Source organism: Crassostrea angulata, chromosome 5 (assembly GCF_025612915.1).
Source record: "Crassostrea angulata isolate pt1a10 chromosome 5, ASM2561291v2, whole genome shotgun sequence".
Taxonomy (NCBI): Eukaryota; Metazoa; Mollusca; class Bivalvia; order Ostreida; family Ostreidae; genus Magallana; species Magallana angulata.
This window is the reverse complement of record NC_069115.1, coordinates 9,409,330-9,430,506: the sequence shown is the minus strand read 5'-3', so window position 1 is coordinate 9,430,506 and position 21,177 is coordinate 9,409,330. Positions and strand designations below refer to the sequence as shown.

Sequence of the window (21,177 nt, the reverse complement as noted above, 5' to 3'; positions counted from 1 at the left end):
TCATATTAGTGGATGAACGTAGTATGAGCACTAAGGTATTTACTATTATTGAAATATCAAGCAAAAAGTGGTGGAAGCAAAAACTCGGGACAGAGTATACGAGAAATCTTATAATAGAAGTACAAGTTGCTAGCATTCAGAAAAAAATCTGCTACTTTCGAATAGCCCGTATTGAAATACTATATATTTGAGAAAACATTTTACAAGTATGCTACACATAAAATATAACTCTATAATTAGCTCAGTCTGAATCATCCAATCAATTATAACACTAGCTGTGCCGGGTAATTATGCCAGTGCCAAGGTGGCATTTTTGCATCCGTCTAAACTGCACATATTGAAAAATTCAAACATGCCATATGATAAATCATTGCATATTGATTTTACAACCACCTTAAGTTTGTTAATTATCATTGTAACTCACCTGTCAGGTGAGATATTTACCTTTCAAAACTAAATTCCTACAGATAAATAATAATTTTTCTCATAGGAAAACAATAATTATTCCTTAAGGAAATTTGAAATTTCCTATTAGAATACAAGAATGTCCTATTTGAATTTCAATTCCGATAGGATTTTATAAAATCCGATAGGAAATATTAATTTCCTATAGGAAAGATACTTGTACCTGTTTGAATCAATTTCCTACAGGAAATAGCTTCTTCCTATATAGGAAATATAATTCCTAAAGTAATTAAAAAAATCCTATAGAATTCAGTTTTTAATATTTTCTTGTAAGAAAATCGTTTCTCTCATGGTAATTATCATTTTCCTATGGAATATTAATTTTTAAAGGTAAACATCTCGCCTGTCAGGTGAAACACATTAAAAACAAAAGTGGACATATATACTCTCTAGAAAATGGTCAATCATTTGGTATTTATATCAAGAATTTTCCGAAACTGCATCTTAAGCGGGTGTAAAAATGCCACCTTGGCACTGGCATAATCATCCGGCACAGTGTTTTATACATAAAGAATGGTGAAAAGAATCGTAAGAGCAGATTAATAAGGAATAAATATTTTTCCATACAAGTGAAGGTTACCATGGAAACAACATGCAAGGGCCGTCGCGCACCTCTTTTGTAGTTGAGACAAAAGAACATGTTTTTAAGTATGAGACAATAAGACCATAATTATCGTTCGTTCCGAACAAGAAATTAGGGACAACAGTTCTGGAGAAAAGCAACAAATTAACAGAGAACAGATCTTTGGGTAGTTTATCATTGAGATACCTCTAAAGCTATGAGGAGGGAGCAGCTTGAAGGTTTAAATTAGATATGTCTAGAGATTCGATGGGTTTATTATGGATCAATCAAGATAGTTTATACATTTTCTGCATTTCAATTTTTTATAACTGTAAGCTAGTTCCGGTCTCCGGGCCATCAAGGTTAGACGAGTTCAATTTTGATCCCAGTCCCACTTTTGTCTGCAAGGTCCAATTAAGGTCTTCCGTTTCCAACGGAAGACCTTATAGTTTTCGTACTGTTTCTTATTATTAAGGTCTTCCGTTTCCAACGGAAGACCTTATAGTTTTCGTACTGTTTCTTATTATTATTATTTTTTTTTTCCAAATTTTGTGCACGCGATTTCTCGAAAATTATTCGGCCGATTTCAGCCATTTTTTCACAGATGATGAGTCATGATCTGAATTTTATATGTTTTTGAAATTTTTGTTGTCGTCACTTCCGGTACCGATTTATCGGCCATTTTGTAGTTTTTTTACGACCTATTTTGTGCAGAGCTGATCTCAGAAACTATCAGATATATGAGTTTGAAATTTTCAGGATAGGTAGTCTATAGTCTGAAGTTGTGCACTATTATTTTGTTTTACGCCAGTGGTGCCATTTCTTGGAGCTCGCTTAGGCATGAAAATTGGGTACGAATTTTTATTAAAAAATTTCATACGTTTTGATCTGTATCTTTTTATCAGTTGATATTTTGTTAAAACATATATAACAAAAGTGGTAGATAATCAAAAGTTCAACAAATTCAAGAAAAAGGCCTGGCCCCTTTATTTAGGGGCCAAGGCACTTGTAAACTCTAATACAAATAACTTAAAAACGATACAGATGTTGTAATGCATTATAGAAGCAAAGTTGTTGACCGTAACAATAACTATCAGGAAAAATCATGGCCACGCCCATTTATTACGTAATTAGGGATTTTTAGGTGCCAAAGTACTTAAACTTTGACGTAATATATCTAGAGAAGGAGACATATTTTATTTAGCTTTGTAGGAGAGAAAATGCTTGCGTTGATGATTCCATCAATCAAAACACCAAGGTCTGTCCCCATTAAGGATCTAGAGGGCTGGTCCCTAAAATATTCAATCATTTGTGTCTAAAAAATGAACAACAATTTTGGATACGTGTAAGAACAAACTATGTTAGAATTTGTGAGACCTTTTGAATGAACTCAAGAAAAAGGGGCTGGACCATTACATTAGGGGCCAAGACACTCGTAAAGTCTTTTACATATTTCTTAAAAACGATTAAGATTTTGTAATGGATTATAGAAACAAAGTTGTTGATCGTAACAATGTCAGTTTATGAAACTCGTTGCAACACCCATTGATGACATAATTAGGGATTTTAGGGGACTAACTTCTTAAATCTTCAATGTTTTGTATGTGAAAAAGCAAAACACTTTGTCAAGCATTTGAAAGGATATTGACAATCGTAAACATTATCAGGGAGTGGATTCGGGGGGGGGGGGGGGGGTTCTGAAATTCCATTGATATTTTAATCGTATCGTTTAAAAAATGAACGGAAGACCTACTCGTTACTCGTAACGAGATTGTATCTAGTTATTATTATTTTTTTCCACGAATTTTGTGCACGCGATTTCTCGAAAACTATTCGGCCGATTTCGACCATTTTTTCTCAGATGATTGCCAGTGGTCATAATTCTAGAAGTTTTTTTAAAATTTGAAATCGGCACTTCCGGTTCCGATTTACGGCCGATTTTGTAAGTTTTTACGACTAATTTTGTGCAGACATAAACTCAGAGACTATCAGAGATAGGAATATGAAATTTTCAGGATAGGTAGACCATAGGTTGAAATTGTGCACAATGTAGTTTTTTGGCGCCAGTGGCGCCATTTCTATGAGCTCGCCTAGGCTCGAAAATTGGGTACGAATTTCGAATCAAATTTTTCATACGTTTTGATCTGTATCTTTTTATGAGTAGATATTTTGTTAGGACATATATAACAAAAGTGGTAGATAATCAAAAGTTCTTTTCAACAAAATCAAGAAATAGGGGCTGGCCCCTTAAATTAGGGGCCAAGACAGTGATAAACTCTATTACGAATAACTTAAAAACGATAAAGATTTTGTAATGCATTATAGAAGCAAAGTTGTTGATCGTACCAATATCTATTTGAAAAAATCATTGCCACGCCCTTTTATTACGTAATTAGGGATTTTTAGGGGCCAAAGTACTTAAACTTTGACGAAAAATAACTAGAGAAGTATACATATTTTGTTAGACATCATAGAAGAGAAAATGTTTGAATAAATGATTTAAATTGATTCCACTTATCAAAACTTTCTGTCCCCATTAAGGATCTAGAGGGCTGGCCCCTAAAATATTCAATCATTTGTATCTCAAAAATGATCAACAATTTTAGATGGGTGTAAGAACAAAAAATATTTGTATTCTTAAGACCTTTTCACACAAATCAAGAAAAAGGGGCTGGCCCCTTAAATAAGGGGCCAAGGCCTTCGTAAACTCTATTACAAGTAACTTAAAAACGATTAAGATTTTATAATGCATTATAGAAGCAAAGTTGTTGATCGTACCAATATCTATTAGAAAAAATAATTGCCACGCCCATTAATTACGTAATTAGGGATTTTTAGGGGCCAAACTACTTAAACTTTGACGAAAAATAACTAGAGAAGTATACATATTTTGTTAGACATCATAGAAGAGAAAATATTTGAAAAAATGATTTAAATTGATTCCCCTTATCAAAAGACGAATTTCTGTCCCCATATAGGATGTAGAGGGCTGGCCCCTAAAATATTCAATCATTTGTATCTTAAAAGTGATCAGCAATTTTAGATGGATGTAAGAACAAAAAATGTTAGTATTCATGAGACCTTTCGTATAAAATCAAGAAAAAGGGGCTTGCCCCTTAAATTAGGGGCCATTAGACTCCTAAACTCTATTACTCATACCTTAAAAACGATTAAGATTTTGTAATGCATTATAGAAGCAAAGTTGTTGATAGCAGCAATATCTGTTTGTAAAACTCATTTCCAAACCCATTGATGACGTAATTAGAGATTTTAGGGGACTAAAATATTAAATCTTTAATGTGCTGTATGTTAAAAAGCAAAACTCTTTGTTAAGCATTTTAAAGGATATTGACAATCGTATACATTATCTAAAAGGAGGTGGTTGAGGGAGAATTCTGAAATTTCATTGATATTTTAATCGAAACGTTTAAAAAATTAAACGGAAGACCTACTCGTTACTCGTAACGAGATCGTATCTAGTTTTATTTCAATTTTTGTGCCCGCTTTTAAACGATGGTTATGCTAAGTATGTGTTTGGTATTATACATTGCAGTGGTTTACCCGGTCAATTAAGCTATATTTTAATGAAATATGATGTACATTTTTTGAACAAAACAAACGACATTAAAAGGGTATATTAGCGTTAATTCGCCTTACATTAAAATTCGCCCTTAACGTCGAGGCGGCGATGAATGTATTTTTAACACGACTTTGACATCGCTTTAAATAGAATCTAAATATGGGTAGTGTTTTAGTAAATAAGAAAATACACCTGTGTAAATGTTGTTCAGTACTACATGTGTATTTTTGAATTTTGTTTTGTTTATAATCGATGCATAACATACATGTACGGGTTTAATAAACCCAAATATTTGGGGAAGAAACCAAATGGTTCCCTGTCCTAAACATCTTTATGAGGATTTTTTTGTATGTTCATTAAGAAATCATTATTATTCACTTTGAATATTTTTAACTTTGAAAGGAGATCGATTCTGCTGGTGTAAATGGGCGACAATCTTTAACTTTCTAAGATAATTGGTTTGTATGGATAATTATTTGCTACTGTAATAACCAAAAAAAAAAATCGGACCACGCAGCCTTAACAAGAGAAACATAATCATGCATAAAGTGCATGAAAAATGAGACTGAGATTAAAAATAGGCTCCTCAAACTTTTATCGCCCAGGACCTAGTTCTCTTAACTCTGACATCAAAGCAAAAAATATGGTGTAAATATATATAATGCAGGGCATGGCATTTGCCTCTGTTGCGCTTTAGTCGTGCTTCAGTTCGGGAAGTCCGGGGAATCGGTTCTTTTAATCAGGCGTAACGCAGTTGCAATAATATAATGCGAAACGACCAATCGACGAGAGTAAATCAGCATATTTATTTTAAGAATAGTGGAACTGACATGTGAACAGTAATACATTTGATGCTTAACTATGTACTCTAGATAAACGTTTTCACTTATTGAAGCTTTAATATTTGATAAAACTATCAGCGCAAACCGGAATTTATTTCATTTAAACATGAAACTATAGCCATAACGTTCCAAACCAATCAAAGTAAAATTTACCTAAAAGAGACACTCCATTAATAAGCAGTGTTGTGATTATTTTTGGAGTCTTCATGAAGTACATTCAACAATCATTAGAGATTTGATCCCTAGAACAAAACTTCCGCTTAACTTATTTCCTCTTAAAAAATAAGTTCTTCGAGCAAATGAAAATGATAGTTTAGAGTTTCGAAGCATCAATCTTTTATTGTCCAACTCAAAACTCAATATAAACGTTTCCTTCATTGAAAGAATAATTTCTATAGAAGTTTAAAATTTGACAGTATGACGGTAATAAAGCATCCAGTAATTGGTCCAGCTTTCAATACGCTCAATCCTTTGATTCATAATAAGAAGCGCTTTGTTGAAGCATCCGGTTCCATTATACATGTAGCTTTGATAAAATGACATGAAGATTTACATGTAATGGACTATTCGCCTACCATTAAAAAAGAAAACTGGTGCAAAAATGTATCGTTTTTACATTTTATTATCAAGCGCTGTCTAAACTTTACCATACGAAATGAACTAAATAAAGAGATTACAATATGTGACCCAACAAAAAAACCTATTTTATTTGACATTAACAATGTTCTTTTTTTCATTACTGCACTAGTCATTAGAGGAACGTTTGGAAAGAAACATTTCCATTACAGTGATGAATTTTCTTTTTTTGCGATATAAACAATCAATTTTCGAAAAAAAAATATTTAGCTATAAGGTTTTTTACACATGAAACTCATCGTGTAATTACAAGGAAAGTTCTTCAAAGAACGGGATCCTGTGTCAAACCCTGCACATCTTCGCTCCAAAGGATTTACAGGGTATCCAGGTTCCCAGCCCCTAGAACCATGTGCAGTGTGAGAGTGATTCCAGTAAAAGGTATCATCTGACCCAGAAACAGCCAATCCAATCCATATCACAGGAGCTTCTCCACTTGTTACTGATAAATAAATTTAACATTTAACAATTTATATTCATTCCAAGGATTTCTTTGACCGATTCAAAACTTCAGAGTTTATACACAATTTGCTAAAAGTTACCATTTTCAGAAACCCAGGTCGCTTCACCCGGATTTTCCAGCTCAATCAGGTAGGCGTTCATTCGTACGCATGCCATCTAAACCATTTAATATAAAATAAAAGAAAAAAATCATTCATGTTTTTAATTTGGAATGAATCTTATTCCCGTTGTTAAACGTTTCTCTTTAAAAAAAAAATGAATAAAAGCCTGTTGTGCCAAATATTTGGCACATGGACTCCTAAAACATTATAAAAAATGAGAGGATGAAATCTTTTTTCAAATGCTGGTAGGTGTACTTTTAGTAAGTGATACCCCTAAAATATAGTGAATGACTTCATCATTGATTGCGTTTGTTTTTCATCTAAACTTGTAGCGCATCATCTACACGTACATGTAAATAACTTGTAGCTTCTAGTGAATCTTGTATTTAATGAGAATTTGTTTTTATGATCAACAGTCTGCATATTTTGTTAATAATCAAATTATGAATGACTGAAAAGATGGCATTAAAACTAAATATAAAATCATGAACTTGGATGACCATAAGTTTCTGATATATGGAACGGTACATTGTATTTTATTTTCTTTGAAAAAAAAATGAAAGTGAAAAATTAAAATCAGACAACAACAAGAAAAAGAAGAGAAGTTATACTCACAATTATTTTTAATTATTGTTTATATATTTCACTGATTGAATTCTCTTCAAGAGTAAATTGCAGTTTAGTATGGAGCGAGTCTATTGGATTTGTGTAGTTGACAATGATGGGAAATTGTGGCTCTTGATGCGCTTGCCCAAACGGCCACACCATAAAACATATTACAAGTTTGAATGGATGAAAAAAGCCATGAATAATATAAATACAAACAAAGAGAAAATATGTGAGCTAAACATATGACAAGTGATAGAAACGTTTACCTTAGCATCTATCCATTCAAATCCCCGACCCACGTAGCAGTACTGGTGTGTTTCATAAACTTCCCACGAACTGGGACAACCTTAATTAAATTATACATTACATGAAGCCTGTAATAATTTTAAAACGTCACAAAACTGGTATATTTTGGAAGTACAGTATGATTTCTAAAATATCAGATCGTTTTTTACCAGTATACCAATTTAACGAATGTTTAAATATGCATCATCATGTTAAACAAAATTCATGAAAAAGAAAAATCGTTTTACTCTATTAATTTAAGATTAAATATTTATATCTAAAAAGAGAAACACAATGCTGCGTGTAATGTTTTACTGTAATCAAATATTAATCATTATTGCTCGAGCATATATCTTCTGTCCTTTTGCTTAAATATATGTAAGTATACACCAGAGCAGATGATTAGAAACCTGTATAAGCGAACAATGCAGAATAGCGAGTGCTTTAGATTTCATTTGTAACCTTGATTAGAGAGTATGGAATATATAAAACAAACACATATTTCACTTGTGTTAAGGATTTTTTTTTCATGCAAATTATACTAATGAATTTAGACTCTTTATTTAAAATGTACAGTAGCTGGGTGTCAAAAAATCAACTATAATATGTGTCTTAAGCTTTAGTAATCATTTGTTTCGCTATAAACTATTATTTAGTCATGGAAAATTGCATGAAATAAATTTAGGTGTGCTATTAAATCTGGTTTGGGTTTTATGTTTTTAAAATATAGCTTTTCCTTTAAAGGAGATAAATACACGCTTGAAATGTCGAGGACCATACAACCCTCTCAAATGAAAGGTCAGGAAAGGTCAGTTATTAATAGAGCTGTCATTCAGTCACTTTACCATTTAGTTTCAATTCAGCATCAGTTGCCTGATTAAGAAAGTCTGAACTTGTATCTTATAGTTGGCGGGTATAATTCATACCTTGTGTGCATTTATAATTAGGAACTTCCCACTTTTTGCCCGGAACACACCAAGTTGTATTTTTATCTCCAAAGTCAAAAAATCCAGAATTGCATTTGTATGTTACAGAAGGTGGGTTATACTTTCGAACTGAGATGAAACCATTCTCTATTTCTGGTTCATTGTTACTGCAAACTGCAACAAAATTAATTTAAAGTAACAGTTCTGACAATGCATCAGTTGTTGACATGAATCGGATATACATTGGTAACGAATAACCGTGCATGTATGAAAACAATACTAACTGAATTAGAAACTAGATACCGAAATCAAACAATCGTTCTGGTAATTTGGTAAGCAGCACGAAAAGCAATTTGAAACCTCACCCATAGGAATGCACACTGATATGTTGAAGGATGTTTTCACACACTTGGAATAATGATGGCAATAAACAGAGCCGCACACCTTTTTAGACTACAAAAGAAGTACACAGTGATTCCAATCGTGCATTAGAATACACAGACAATTTTTTTTATCAAATTTTTGAAATAAAAAAAAAAACAAATAACTTACAAGCAATAAGCGTTTATTTCTGGTTATACGTTTTAAAAATTCAAGTATATATGTTATTCAAAGTACAGAACCGACATTTTGTATTGCCAAATTAAGGTGTTTTTTTTTAATTTTTTTTTTTTTTTGGTTTTTTTTTTCTACCTCTACAAAAACATTCTTAATTTTATAAGTTTTATAAGAGGTTATAACAAATGCAGTTTGACCTGACTTTTTTGTTTGAATTTATGTCAAGCGTTTGTTTGCATCAAATATGTACCAATCTTATGAATGAAAATTCATATCAGTTTATTCTATAAACATCCTATTTATGTTTTTAAGTACCATTTGAACTGTTTTAAATTTTAAAGTCTATTTCTTGGAAATAGAAATTGTCAAGATACATCAAAGTGCAAACCCCGTCTTTAAAAAACCAAAACAATAAATACTCTATCTTCATATTAAAGAGGCTTTCATCCTTTTGAATTGAATTTAGTTTTCATGTTAAGTATGGAACCATTCACCCATATTTCTATTAGAAATAATTTCGCCAAAAATAAAATACTACCAAAATTTACCTGGTCAGCCATTTCGTTGTACACAAAATCGTCATCCGTTATCAAAGAACCAGACTTGTTTTCTTTCACGTTGTTCAATTCGCACACAAGAAGTTTGCGGTTATAATTTACAGATAGACACATAGCGTAGGCATCACATTCCGAGCAACACATCTGCATTCCTAGATTATTAATAACCATAAAAGGAGTACTTGGTAACTTCTTTCCAAATTTGAAGTTATCAACTGTTATTGACTGATAAAAACAAAATGTTAAAACTAAGAAGGAGGACACTTTTTGAAGCATATTTTGTACCGTGTTCATGAATTTCTTTTTAACCTTGTAAACGCATCGTGAGTGTAGTGATTATATATAATGTTCAAAGCAATTTTGACACATGCTCGAACACTACACTAAATTATTCAATTTTTCATCTTAACTTGATTAGTGTGAGGTAACTGGATTTTATAATGTATTCAAATTTACACAGTTTGAATCGTTGATAACTTCGACATAAAAAATACAATAAATTTTATGAAGATTTAATTAGCCAACAAAAGGAAATTTATTAACAACTACATGACAGTATGTGATATTGTGAATTTTACCACCTATACTTACATAACACAATATATCTCATTATTTTTAAACATAATGGAGTGTATCGCCATGCAAGCTAGCAAGAAGATTTCAATTCAAATGTTTCTAATTCCTAGGCCTCTTAATGAGGATAAATGGACAAATGTGCAAAAAATTAACCATAAGACTTACTTTAGATATACCTAGAAATTTAAGATATATATATATATATATATATATATATATATATATATATATATATATATATATATATATATATATATATATATATATATATATATATATATATATATAAATAGGCCTCTTAATGAGGATAAATGGACAAATGTGCAAAAAATTAACCATAAGACTTACTTTAGATATTCCTTGAAATTTAAGATAAATATATATATATATATATATATATATATATATATATATATACCAAAAATAAATAGTATAAATCCACACACGTAGTATTATATGAAAAAAAATCACAACATCGAAATTAACTCAACTAGTTTCATTTTAAATCATCAGGAGTTTGAAAACATGTTGCTGAGTTACACAAATACACATACATACGAATACATATTTCTTATTGTGACGTCATAAAACGCTAGTATTATGTTACGTTATGAAGCCGAATTGATTATGACGTCATAATATAAAGATATACATTAAGTACGGGAAAATAAAATTCTCCATACAAATAATAGAAATATATAAAATAATTACGGGAAACAGTTTTTATCTGATACATTATATAATTATTAGGCATTTTAAACAGGTCTATATTTGTTGATAAACAGTTTTTCTTTTGCCTCACGTTCTTTTTCTGTGGTATCCCTCAGAAACTTGTAAAAAGGAAAAACGGTAAAATTAGGACTTTTATTCCTTGCACAGTTCCTTATATGTTCACTGACGGACGTACATTGGTATTTAGGTAAGTATACTGTATGTATGTGTATTTGTGTAACTTAGCAACATGTTTTCAAACTCCTGATGATTTAAAATGAAACTAGTTGAGTTTATTTCGGTGTTGTGATTTTTTTTCATATATATATATATATATATATATATATATATATATATATATATATATATATATATATATATATATATATATATATATATATATATTGAAACACAATAAAAACCACAGTGGTCGGCGAGTTTTAAATAAAAAGAAAAATAAGAAAACACGAAAAACGTTCAATATAGCTTAAGCGCTTTCATTATATATATATTTATAGCCATTCATTTCAGTTCAGAAGGGAATGGATCTTAATAATGTGGCTTTGAAAACTTAAATGAGTCCTATATATTTATACAAAGCTTTTCTTCTAAATGAGAGTATTAGGGTAATTACAAAAATGACAGAAACCACTAAGGCCTCTGTAGCAATGTAAGATTGCTTTAGAAACATCGTAGCCAGTCGTGCCCAATCTTGTTTTGAAATTAGTTTTAAATTAATATTCCACGATGAACATTCGGTAGTTTCTTTTTGATTAAAGATTACTAACATACTATTACAGCTGCTGCTGCAAAATCATAATCTTTTCATAATGAGTTTCTGTTTAAATTTTTGAGTGGGAAAAAACGAATAGCTTCGTGACAAACATTTAGTGTTCCGTACGAATCGTAAAGATGTTCGTTTCACACGGAACGCTGAATGGTTTACACGAAACTATTATCGCACGACAGTCGCAAGCTTCTTTTGTGTAGTAATACTTTTCGGGTTTGTACCTTTCACCGAACATTTTAAGGGTGTTATTACGATGTCAAGTGTTGTACCAATAAAACCTTGTTAATTGTTATAAACGTTAGGTTTGTTTATTATTTACTTTCTGTCATTAATGCGAAAGCAGTCGATAAAATACAAGTATTATTCATCACATGAAATTTTGCGTGATCAGTTGAATTTGTATAGATCGAAAGCGAAATGTTTGTTCCAAATGTAAATTACTGACCACTTACACACCGTATTTAGGTCAAGAACAAACGCTGTAACTGATTCTATCTAAACTTTTATCATACACCCAACGGTTGAATAACGTCCCACATAGGCCTAAGTTGTTTATGTTTTGCACAGACACAATCATGCCTAAAAGTAGATAACGCTATCTTTAAAACAAATAAAATGTAAAAAAAAAAAAAAATATGTAAAGTGGGCTTTCAAAATATATACTGAAAGGTAGTCGTTGTGGAATCTTTAACTTAGACTTCGCACATGACATTGCAGTGATATTGAGGTTGATCAAGGTACAGTATACAAAATATTATATTCTCGATTGTCGTATGTTTTAAAAACTGATGCTGTACTTTAATGTTGACTGCGCATAACAAGGTATTATTTTGTTATGTTTTGTTTTTGGTTGTTGTTTCTTTGTTTGTTTGTTTTTTGTATGTTTGGTGTTTGTTTTTGCATTTGTTTGTTTGTTTTGTTTTGTTTTTTATTTGTTTTTTTCTTTAAGCAAAACGTAAATAAAGGTAGGCACAGAGCTGTGGCTGATGTTCCTCTGTTGCTTTTTCAATATAAAAACAATTTAGTAGATAATCCAATCATTTTAAAAGTATTTTTTTTATATAATTTAATGAACATGTTTGTTAAATACAAATCCCGAAACCCAGTGCTACACTTTAACGCGTATTGAAAGCAAGCAACTTTCTTATCTTAAGTGTATCGTATCGTTCAAGTAACGTACCGTACCGTTTGAGAAGCGCATCGTACCGCATGATGGAAACACGTATCATACAAAACGCATTGTATCGTAGAAAGCGTATAAAAACCACATGAAAAGCAGGCAAGACACTTCAAAATTTAATGAAAATAATACTTCTCAATACGTAACGGATAACTTTTTATAAGTTTATGTATTACGTGGGAAAAGCAAAACAAAACCGCCAGCTTTGGAGTAATATTAAAAACGATGAATTGATTTTACTGCAAAATATTAATGCATCTTACACAGTTATAATATTTTCAGGTTGGACTCGAATACTACATACTACTATCGATGTCAGAGATAAAATTTCCTTTTTTTTTATTTGATAATTATATTCTGCAAGCATGAAATTAAGTCTTTCTTTGTTTCTTTTTGAAAAACCAACTTTTCGGGTTAGAAATCATGTACACAAAGTCCCGATTTTCACACCTTACTGCAGTCACCTGTTTCACCTTTAGTTACAGGCCTGGCGCCGTGTGTATAGGAAGCGTGTTGTGTCAACTAATTGAACAATGTTGCATAATCTTTGTTGATTCAGACTTCTTTTTAGGACTTATTAGATTTTTAAATGCGCTTCAGATTCACAACTAAGTGAAAAATACTACTGCATAATATTTAGAGTGACGGTTTTAGTATTTTTTATTTATTGAATTAAAAAAGTGTAAAAACACAACTTTATTGCGTTCATTATTCAGATATTCTTAGACTTCATGTATAAACTTAAAACAACTTTTTAAGAGACACTTTTTTGCGCATTTACCATGAAATGGCAATTTTCTCTGAAGTGAAATGAGTTTTGTTGCAAAGTATGTACTTTGCAAAAATACGCTTTTTAAGGAGGCCGACTTAAGTTTTGATTACGCATGTTAATATAGTCGATTTATACTTCCTATGAGATTTTTTCGATATCATTTATAAAATTTGACACAATAAATAGAATACAGATAAAAATATTTATATTTTTCAAGGACATTTTTTAAAACGGTTTTTTCGTTGTGGGGTAGAGGAGCGTTGCCATTGCGCTCTTATGACGTTATGATAAAATGAAGCTTTATAGGAGTTCGTTGTAAGAAATAACATAAAAGAAAAAGAAAAAAATTACGCCATTTAAATTTTATTTACAGAATGATGCTTTCCTCGCGGACATTTACCTTATTTTTCAAAAGAATCCATTTTACCAATCTTCATTCGTAATGATCCAAATATATAGCAAAATTTGGTGCATTTTAATATTTTGAGATGGACCCTACTAAAAACCAGACAGTAGAATTTAATATTTTTTACATATAAGATAGAAAATGATTTTACTAATAATATATAATGATTTGAGAAAAAAAAAAAACTATTGTAGTATTTTTTTAATCTGCTTCGATGTGCGGAAAAATGACAGTTTCCTATATTTTCCTATAGTAAATGTACATCTACTTTGAAATTGTCCCTAAAAAGAACCAGACGGTCGATTGTCTTGAAACTTCGCAAATAAACTAGAGTTGGTTTAAGTTACATATGGTTAAAAAATAAAGAGTTTTGCTTCTGTAGTTTTTCCGCAAAAAAACCCTTAATCGGCCTCTGTAAAATCTAAAAAAAAAAAAATCTCAATTCATTGCTTAAATTGATGACGTAAAACAATGTACAATTTATTGATGATTTGTTCATTCATTTTAGAGTTTTTATTCTTAAGCAAATATAACAAATTGTGCTAAATTCATAATAAAATTTGAAGAACATTGCCATTACAATGAACAATACCAAAAGGAATGCACGATATGCGTTCGAAAACAGTTGGTCATCGTTTTATAAAAAGTGGTCATGCATCTTACCAGGTTAACCGTAACTTTACTTTGACAATTCTAAGCTCAAAATTTATTTGTGAAACTTGAATTTATACTCATAGTGCCCTAAAATTAAATCTTAATCTATGTATTCCCAAAAATAACAAAAACACCAAGCTTACTAACCGCTTGAATTACATTTAGTACTTTGATTCAAAATTCTTGAATTACAACAAGTCTTCCCTAAGAGAAGGGAATAAAAATGCAATTTAATGTAACACACATTTATATTAACATTTTTACCTTATTAGCCATAGTTAACCATCATATATCTAATCCTATTTTTATACTTTAGTAAACTTTTAATCATGCAAAACTCATGTTGGTCTCTTTTATATTTGTTTTGCAACCTTTGCGGCACGTTGGGTGCGTTTTTGTTCATCGTAATTTGCTACACAATCTATGATTCTTATAACTGTATTGTTACATTTACCTCATTTAAACTGTAAATGTTAAAGACAGGCAGATGTATTTAAACATATCGTATATCTAGGCGGTCGATTGACATATATTGAAAAAAAGTAAAAAAAAAATGCATTTCAGCTGGAATTTTTGTAGCTAGAAATGTAAAGCATTTAACGATGTTTAATTATTTTACACAAAGTGATTAAAAATATGACTGAAAATGATATCTTAATATTCATTAAACTTTTTTATCCATGTGCACAGCTATTTACGTCTTGTAGAACATGTGTTCTGCGGCTCATAATTATAATTTGGTTGAGGTTTAACAAGAAATGTGGTAAAATGTGTGATAAAAATAATTTCTAATGAATTGAATGACTTACTAAATACAATTTTTTATCCTACTCGTTGTGTGTTTTCTATCCCCAAATTGGCATTGCTTGGGGATGGAAAAAGAACTCGTTGTGTAAAAATAATTTATCATCACAAACTGTTAAAAGTCATAAACATTTTTGAAATTATCTTAATTAGAGATGATGATAGTGATGGTAGTTAACAGGCGTTTTTATTCGTGAATTAGTTTGCATATAAATACAAGGGCAACGTTCATTGAACAATATACAATAGTATTTTTTACATGTAAGGGAAATACAAGTAACTATGAAAAACTGGAATTTAAGTGCGGTTATTTACCAATTTTTACCCGTTGTGTTTGTACATTTGCACTATGTATGAGTTTTAGTTATTAAGAAGGAAATCCTTAATGGATATTTCTGTCGTAATACATTTACTCGATATAAAAAGGAAATATATATATAGTTTTCTGTAAAAGCAGCACATTAAATGGACTAGCAACGACACGGAACAGCTTTAGTGTATATATTTATACATCTATACTACTATATTAAAAAAAAAATAGACTCGAATTTTTTGGTCTTTAATAATGAGAAATCTGTCATCTGTTATATATACTTTAATTATCATTGGAACTTGAAGATTACTAATTAAGGTCTTCCGTTTCCAACGGAAGACCTTATTGTTTTCGTTCGGTTTCTTTTTAGGGTCTTCCGTTTTCAACGGAAGACCCTCTTGTTATTCTATTGTTTTTTTAGGGTCTTCCGTTTTCAACGGAAGACCCTCTTGTTATTCTATTGTTTTTTAGGGTCTTCCGTTTTCAACGGAAGACCCTCTTGTTATTCTATTGTTTTTTTTTATTATTATTATTCTTCTTGTTTTTCCTTCTGACTTCTTTTTTGCTTTATATCTCAAAAACTATTCAACCGATTTGCAAGAAATTTTCAGGGATTATGTTAAATAGTTGTCCCTTTAAGATTTTTAACTTTCAGTCATTAAGTCACTTCCGTTTTCTAGTTACGTCATTTTTAAAAATTTCAAAAAGTGATTTTGTCCAGGACTTTTCTCGTAAACGGTTGTTAATAAAGACTTGAAATTCTCTGTGATTGTAAATCTGAGGATTTACTTATGGCAAATTTACAAAAAAAAATATTTTGTCACTTCCGGTCGAAACAGGAAGTGATTATAATTTTTCGGAATTTTCATTTTTTTGAGCGAATAATAAAATTATATGCATGTTGTAGAGTTTGCAAAGCTTAATGCAAAACTGAAATTCGTTTTCAAATCGGATGATGCATTTCAGAGATATCGGGGTTTGAAAATTGATCTTTCCGGAAATTATGATTCCGTGTTTTTGGTTTTAAAAATAGTGCAAATTTCACACTGAAAGTAATTTCTACTGAAAACAATTCGTACTGATTATTAAACTATATATAAAACACAAAATTATATGCATATTGTAGAGTTTGCAAAGCTTAATACAAAACTGAAATTCGTTTTCAAATCGGATGATGCATTGCAGAGATATCGGGGTTTAAATATTGATTTTTCCGGAAATTTTGATTCCGTGTTCTTGGTTTAAAAAATAGTGTAAAATTCACACTGAAAGTAACTCCTGCTGAAAACAATTCGTGCAGGTCATAAAACTGGACTCTGTTTTTTAATAGTTAATTAAAGTGTTTATCGATACAATTTCGTTATTTCGATCGATAATTACGTTGTTAGTTTTTATTAGTCTTATTAGTTTTAATCGAAACAATTATCGTACGATTCCCCATTTCAACTCGCCATGTTTTGACTGCGAACAAACAGCTGATGGCTGTGTGTCTACATTTTTAAAAGAAGCAAGGCCTGCAAGATGTCGATAGTGGAAATTTCAGCTCAACTAACGTATCACAGATTATAAAGGTATGTTTCAATACAGAATATGTCGTATTGACTTTTTCTTTTCAGAGTATTTGCACTTTTCAATCTAATCCGAGATTTCTCTGACTCTAACCTCCGCTTTTGAAGTACGTCACAATATAAAAGCGGGCGTTAGAGTCAGCGGAATCTCGGAATATTATTATGTCCAGTGTATTTTCACGGTAGCTGCAGAACTGTAGCTCTCCGGGAAAAAAATAATGACAGACCGGAGAGCTACAGGGCCACCCATTGAAAAAATTGTACATGTATATTTATTACAAAGAAAAACGTGCACTAGTTTTGGACTGATTTACCTTATTTATACGCAAATTCTGTGAAAACAATTCGTACCATTAAATTCTTCATGCAATTTACTACTGATATCGCCTCTTTATTTGCCTCAGACTTTCTCCGAAACACGCTACCGACCTCGGAAAATCAAGTATGTTGAATTTACATCGAGATCGAGAGTCGCCATTTTTACATGTAAACAAAGTGGACCACATGAATTTACGGGACTGGTGATGGTGTTTAAAAGACTATCCGAGGCAAGTGAACAGAGGATATCAGTAGTAAATTGCATGAAGAATTTAAAATTAAAAGCGGTGGGAGTTCTAAGGTACACAAGAATAGAATGTTGTAATTAGAGTGCATGTTTGCATGATGATAACTTTACCCTAAATATTTAAATATAGCAGATCTTTACCATATCGCCTTCACTTAATTTATGAATTAAAAACTCAGGCTTGTGTTTAATTAAATAAATATATTTGACAAAGTAAATATTCAATCTAATTAAAATTAGACCTTTTGTCTCGCTCTCTGTTATATATGGTTATTGCTTGTGTAACAGGCATGTAAAACAGAGTGCGAGATGAAAAGTCTCAAATTTCATATTATATCAAACTCAGAATTTAGGTCAATGTTCCATGATATCTATTAAACAGTCTTCTCAAGATATAAGTATTTCACAGAATCATTGTAATTTGAGAGATTAGATTATCTTTTATACATATTGATTCATTTTAGGTAAGCTTTACATGCATATCACATCTACATAGTATGTAAATATTTTTTCTGCATGTGCCTCAGATAGATCTCTCTCTCTCTCTCTCTCTCTCTCTCTCTCTCTCTTAATCTTGGCAAAGACTCATGAAACTGTCAGAGGGCAACTTAATTTTGTGACAAAAATATCTCGATCTTGTAAAAGAAATCCAAAGTGCATTTAATTTTAAAATGAGCATGTATTATTAATCCCTCATTTTTATGCGCATTATACATAGTATTGTTTTTAAAACATGTAATTCGTAAGAAAGAAAAAAAACCCTCGCTAAATTTATTTGCAATAAACCCCAGCAGAATTGACAAAACATGGTATACACGTAGCAGAAGCTTATACTTTGACACTGTTTGGATTGGTAATATTCCTTTGTAGTTGCTCTCGCTCTCTCTCAATCTGATATGTCTATACCCAAGAAATTATTTTAATGTTATGATATTATGACTTGATATGCACATTTTTGTTTTTGTACTGGCTAAATGTTAATGTCATATATTTGGATATGTCATACTTATAACACTGCATGGTCAGTGTATTTTTTCCAAAAATATTATGTATATGTTAATGTAAACACAGCTATTACAAGTACATGTATGTTAACACAGCTAATTTATTTTTTTTATTTCAGCTTAAAGCAGACTCTTGTTACCACATGGCTTTTACCTGTTGATTCTTGTGGTTTCAGCTCTTGAGGTTAACCTGTCACCTCTACCCACATGCATATTCCTTGTGTTCTACAGACTATCTACCGGTAATTCAAATTAAATCGGATAATGCTTGAACAATAATGGAACTTTAAGAAAGCATCATGTCCTATTGTGGTGAAATTGTTCATGGTTGATAAGAAATTATGAAAAACAAAATTAAGGCTGTTTAAAGAAATATAATTGTTGTGAAAATTTGTTTTTCAATAAAAGTATGCAATTATGTTTCCTTCATTTTTTATTTTATAAAGATATTTAGATGTGTTTACATAGTTGAAAAACCACCCAACTCTTTCCAATTTTCTCCATAAGATTACATGTAGGATATGTAAATGTACATTTGACTTTTGAATAACACCAGCAATGATAATTGCGTTTGAAATGAGCAAGAAACAATCTATTTTCACCCTTTTAAGGTATATATGCATAAAAAAGTAGAAAAAAAACATGTCAAATTTGAACATTTTTAATGGAATTCTCCTCCGCCTCCAGCTACCCGGGTGTGTTTGAATTTAATTTTATTTAAGGCAGATGTTGAACTTGTTGATCTTACTGTTTTATCATGGTTAAAAAGAGACAAGAAACGAGAATAGATTAGATATTTAATAAATATGATTGTTAGCTTACCGGTACTTTTTTTCATGGAAAAAAGAAATCACATGCAGGAATACTTGTCTATTTAATTATTAAAATGCTACAAATCATTCAAGAAACATAAAAAGATCAAATTTTAGTATCATTGATGATTATTTTCAAATATGTGTGAGAAATGACTCATAGAAATTGCCACAAGTTTCAGAAAATTAGGTAAAAGATTTCAAACCATGACTTTTTATGAAAATCAAAAGATAGGGGGTGGGTATACATGTAAGGGCATTTCTAAGTTGTGTGATGCTTTTATCAAGATAATATCATGTAGATGTATGTTGTATTGCATAAGGTTTCTTATTAAAGGTGGTTGAACAACAATTGACCTCTAAAAGGTCAGGTAAAGATGTTTTACTATGGAGAACCCTGTAAATCTGTGTTGAGTAAAAGAAATTGGAAATGGTGGGTTCACTTAAATGGCCATATGTTTATTAAACCTCATTGGAATTGTCAATATGTGGTATACTTTTTTCTCAGAATTGAATCAGCTTTATTATTCTAAGACAAAGACATCTGTTCATAAAATGTACTAAGTTAAAGGTAGCAAGGGACGATTCGGTTAAAGTACCCGTTAATATTTTTGTAAAATTAAGGTACATCACTACACCTAGACTTATACTTTTTAAGACACTACTTCACAAGATGGCGATTTAAATGTTTTGTTGAACTCTTAATATCGTTCGATTGGGTTGTATACCGTCATAGCTTAATGGTTAAAGTATTGGGTTTCTAAAGCGTTTGAGTTTTAGTCCGCCTGGAGCTTTTGTTACTGTTTATTGAATTAAATTTTTGAAAATGTAATTGTTCATCCATATTTGCACATTTTTTGCCTATTTGACTTAAACACTTCTTATCAATTATGATATCTATCATAATCAAGTAATTTTCTGCTGATTTGAGAAAATATTTCAAGGTGTTTTGAGCCACCATAAGAGATGCTGCACTTGAAGGCTTATGAGTGTTGCTAAGATTCATAAAATGAATTTTAATGATCATCATTAGAGGGATCTCCCTTGTTGGAATTGGTATGCAATATGAAAACCCCTAATGTTTAATACGTACATGAGAATTGAATGGTGAAACTTGTGGCTAAGACTGTTGTGTTGACTTTACACTGTGAAATTGCAGGTTACAAATGGGAGGTTATATAACTCGAAATTTATGTGGATGGGACATTATATACCTATTCACTGGGTATGAGGATGATAGCAAGTTTATTGTCCTCCAAGACAGCCACTATTTCATGGGCGAAGCCAAGTGAAATAGTTGCTGTTGAGGGGGACAATAAACTGTCTGTCATCCTCACACAACACAACAGTCTTAGTCTGTCTTTCTGTCAGTAAATAGCTATAGATATCTTAATTATTATCCTGAAGAAAACTTTATTTGTTGGAATTTCTTGATGATAAAC

At 31.0% G+C, this 21,177-nt stretch overlaps 1 protein-coding gene and 1 long non-coding RNA gene across 2 annotated transcripts in view; one reads left to right on the top strand and one right to left on the bottom strand.

The window, feature by feature from the left end:
* Positions 1–6,211: 6,211 nt before the first annotated feature.
* On the bottom strand, positions 6,212–7,603 carry LOC128183409 (uncharacterized). Its single transcript, XR_008243592.1, has 3 exons — positions 7,521–7,603; positions 6,625–6,700; positions 6,212–6,524 (listed from the first exon to the last, which is right to left on the bottom strand). It is a non-coding gene; the product is annotated as an uncharacterized LOC128183409 (long non-coding RNA).
* A 4,722-nt stretch (positions 7,604–12,325) lies between these two features.
* Positions 12,326–21,177, top strand: part of LOC128184274 (tryptophan 5-hydroxylase 1-like) — a 56,133-nt gene continuing 47,281 nt past the window's right edge. Inside the window, exon 1 of the mRNA XM_052853702.1 lies at positions 12,326–12,394. The gene's annotated coding sequence lies outside the window, so the exon portion shown is untranslated. The remainder of the gene's footprint in view (positions 12,395–21,177) is intronic.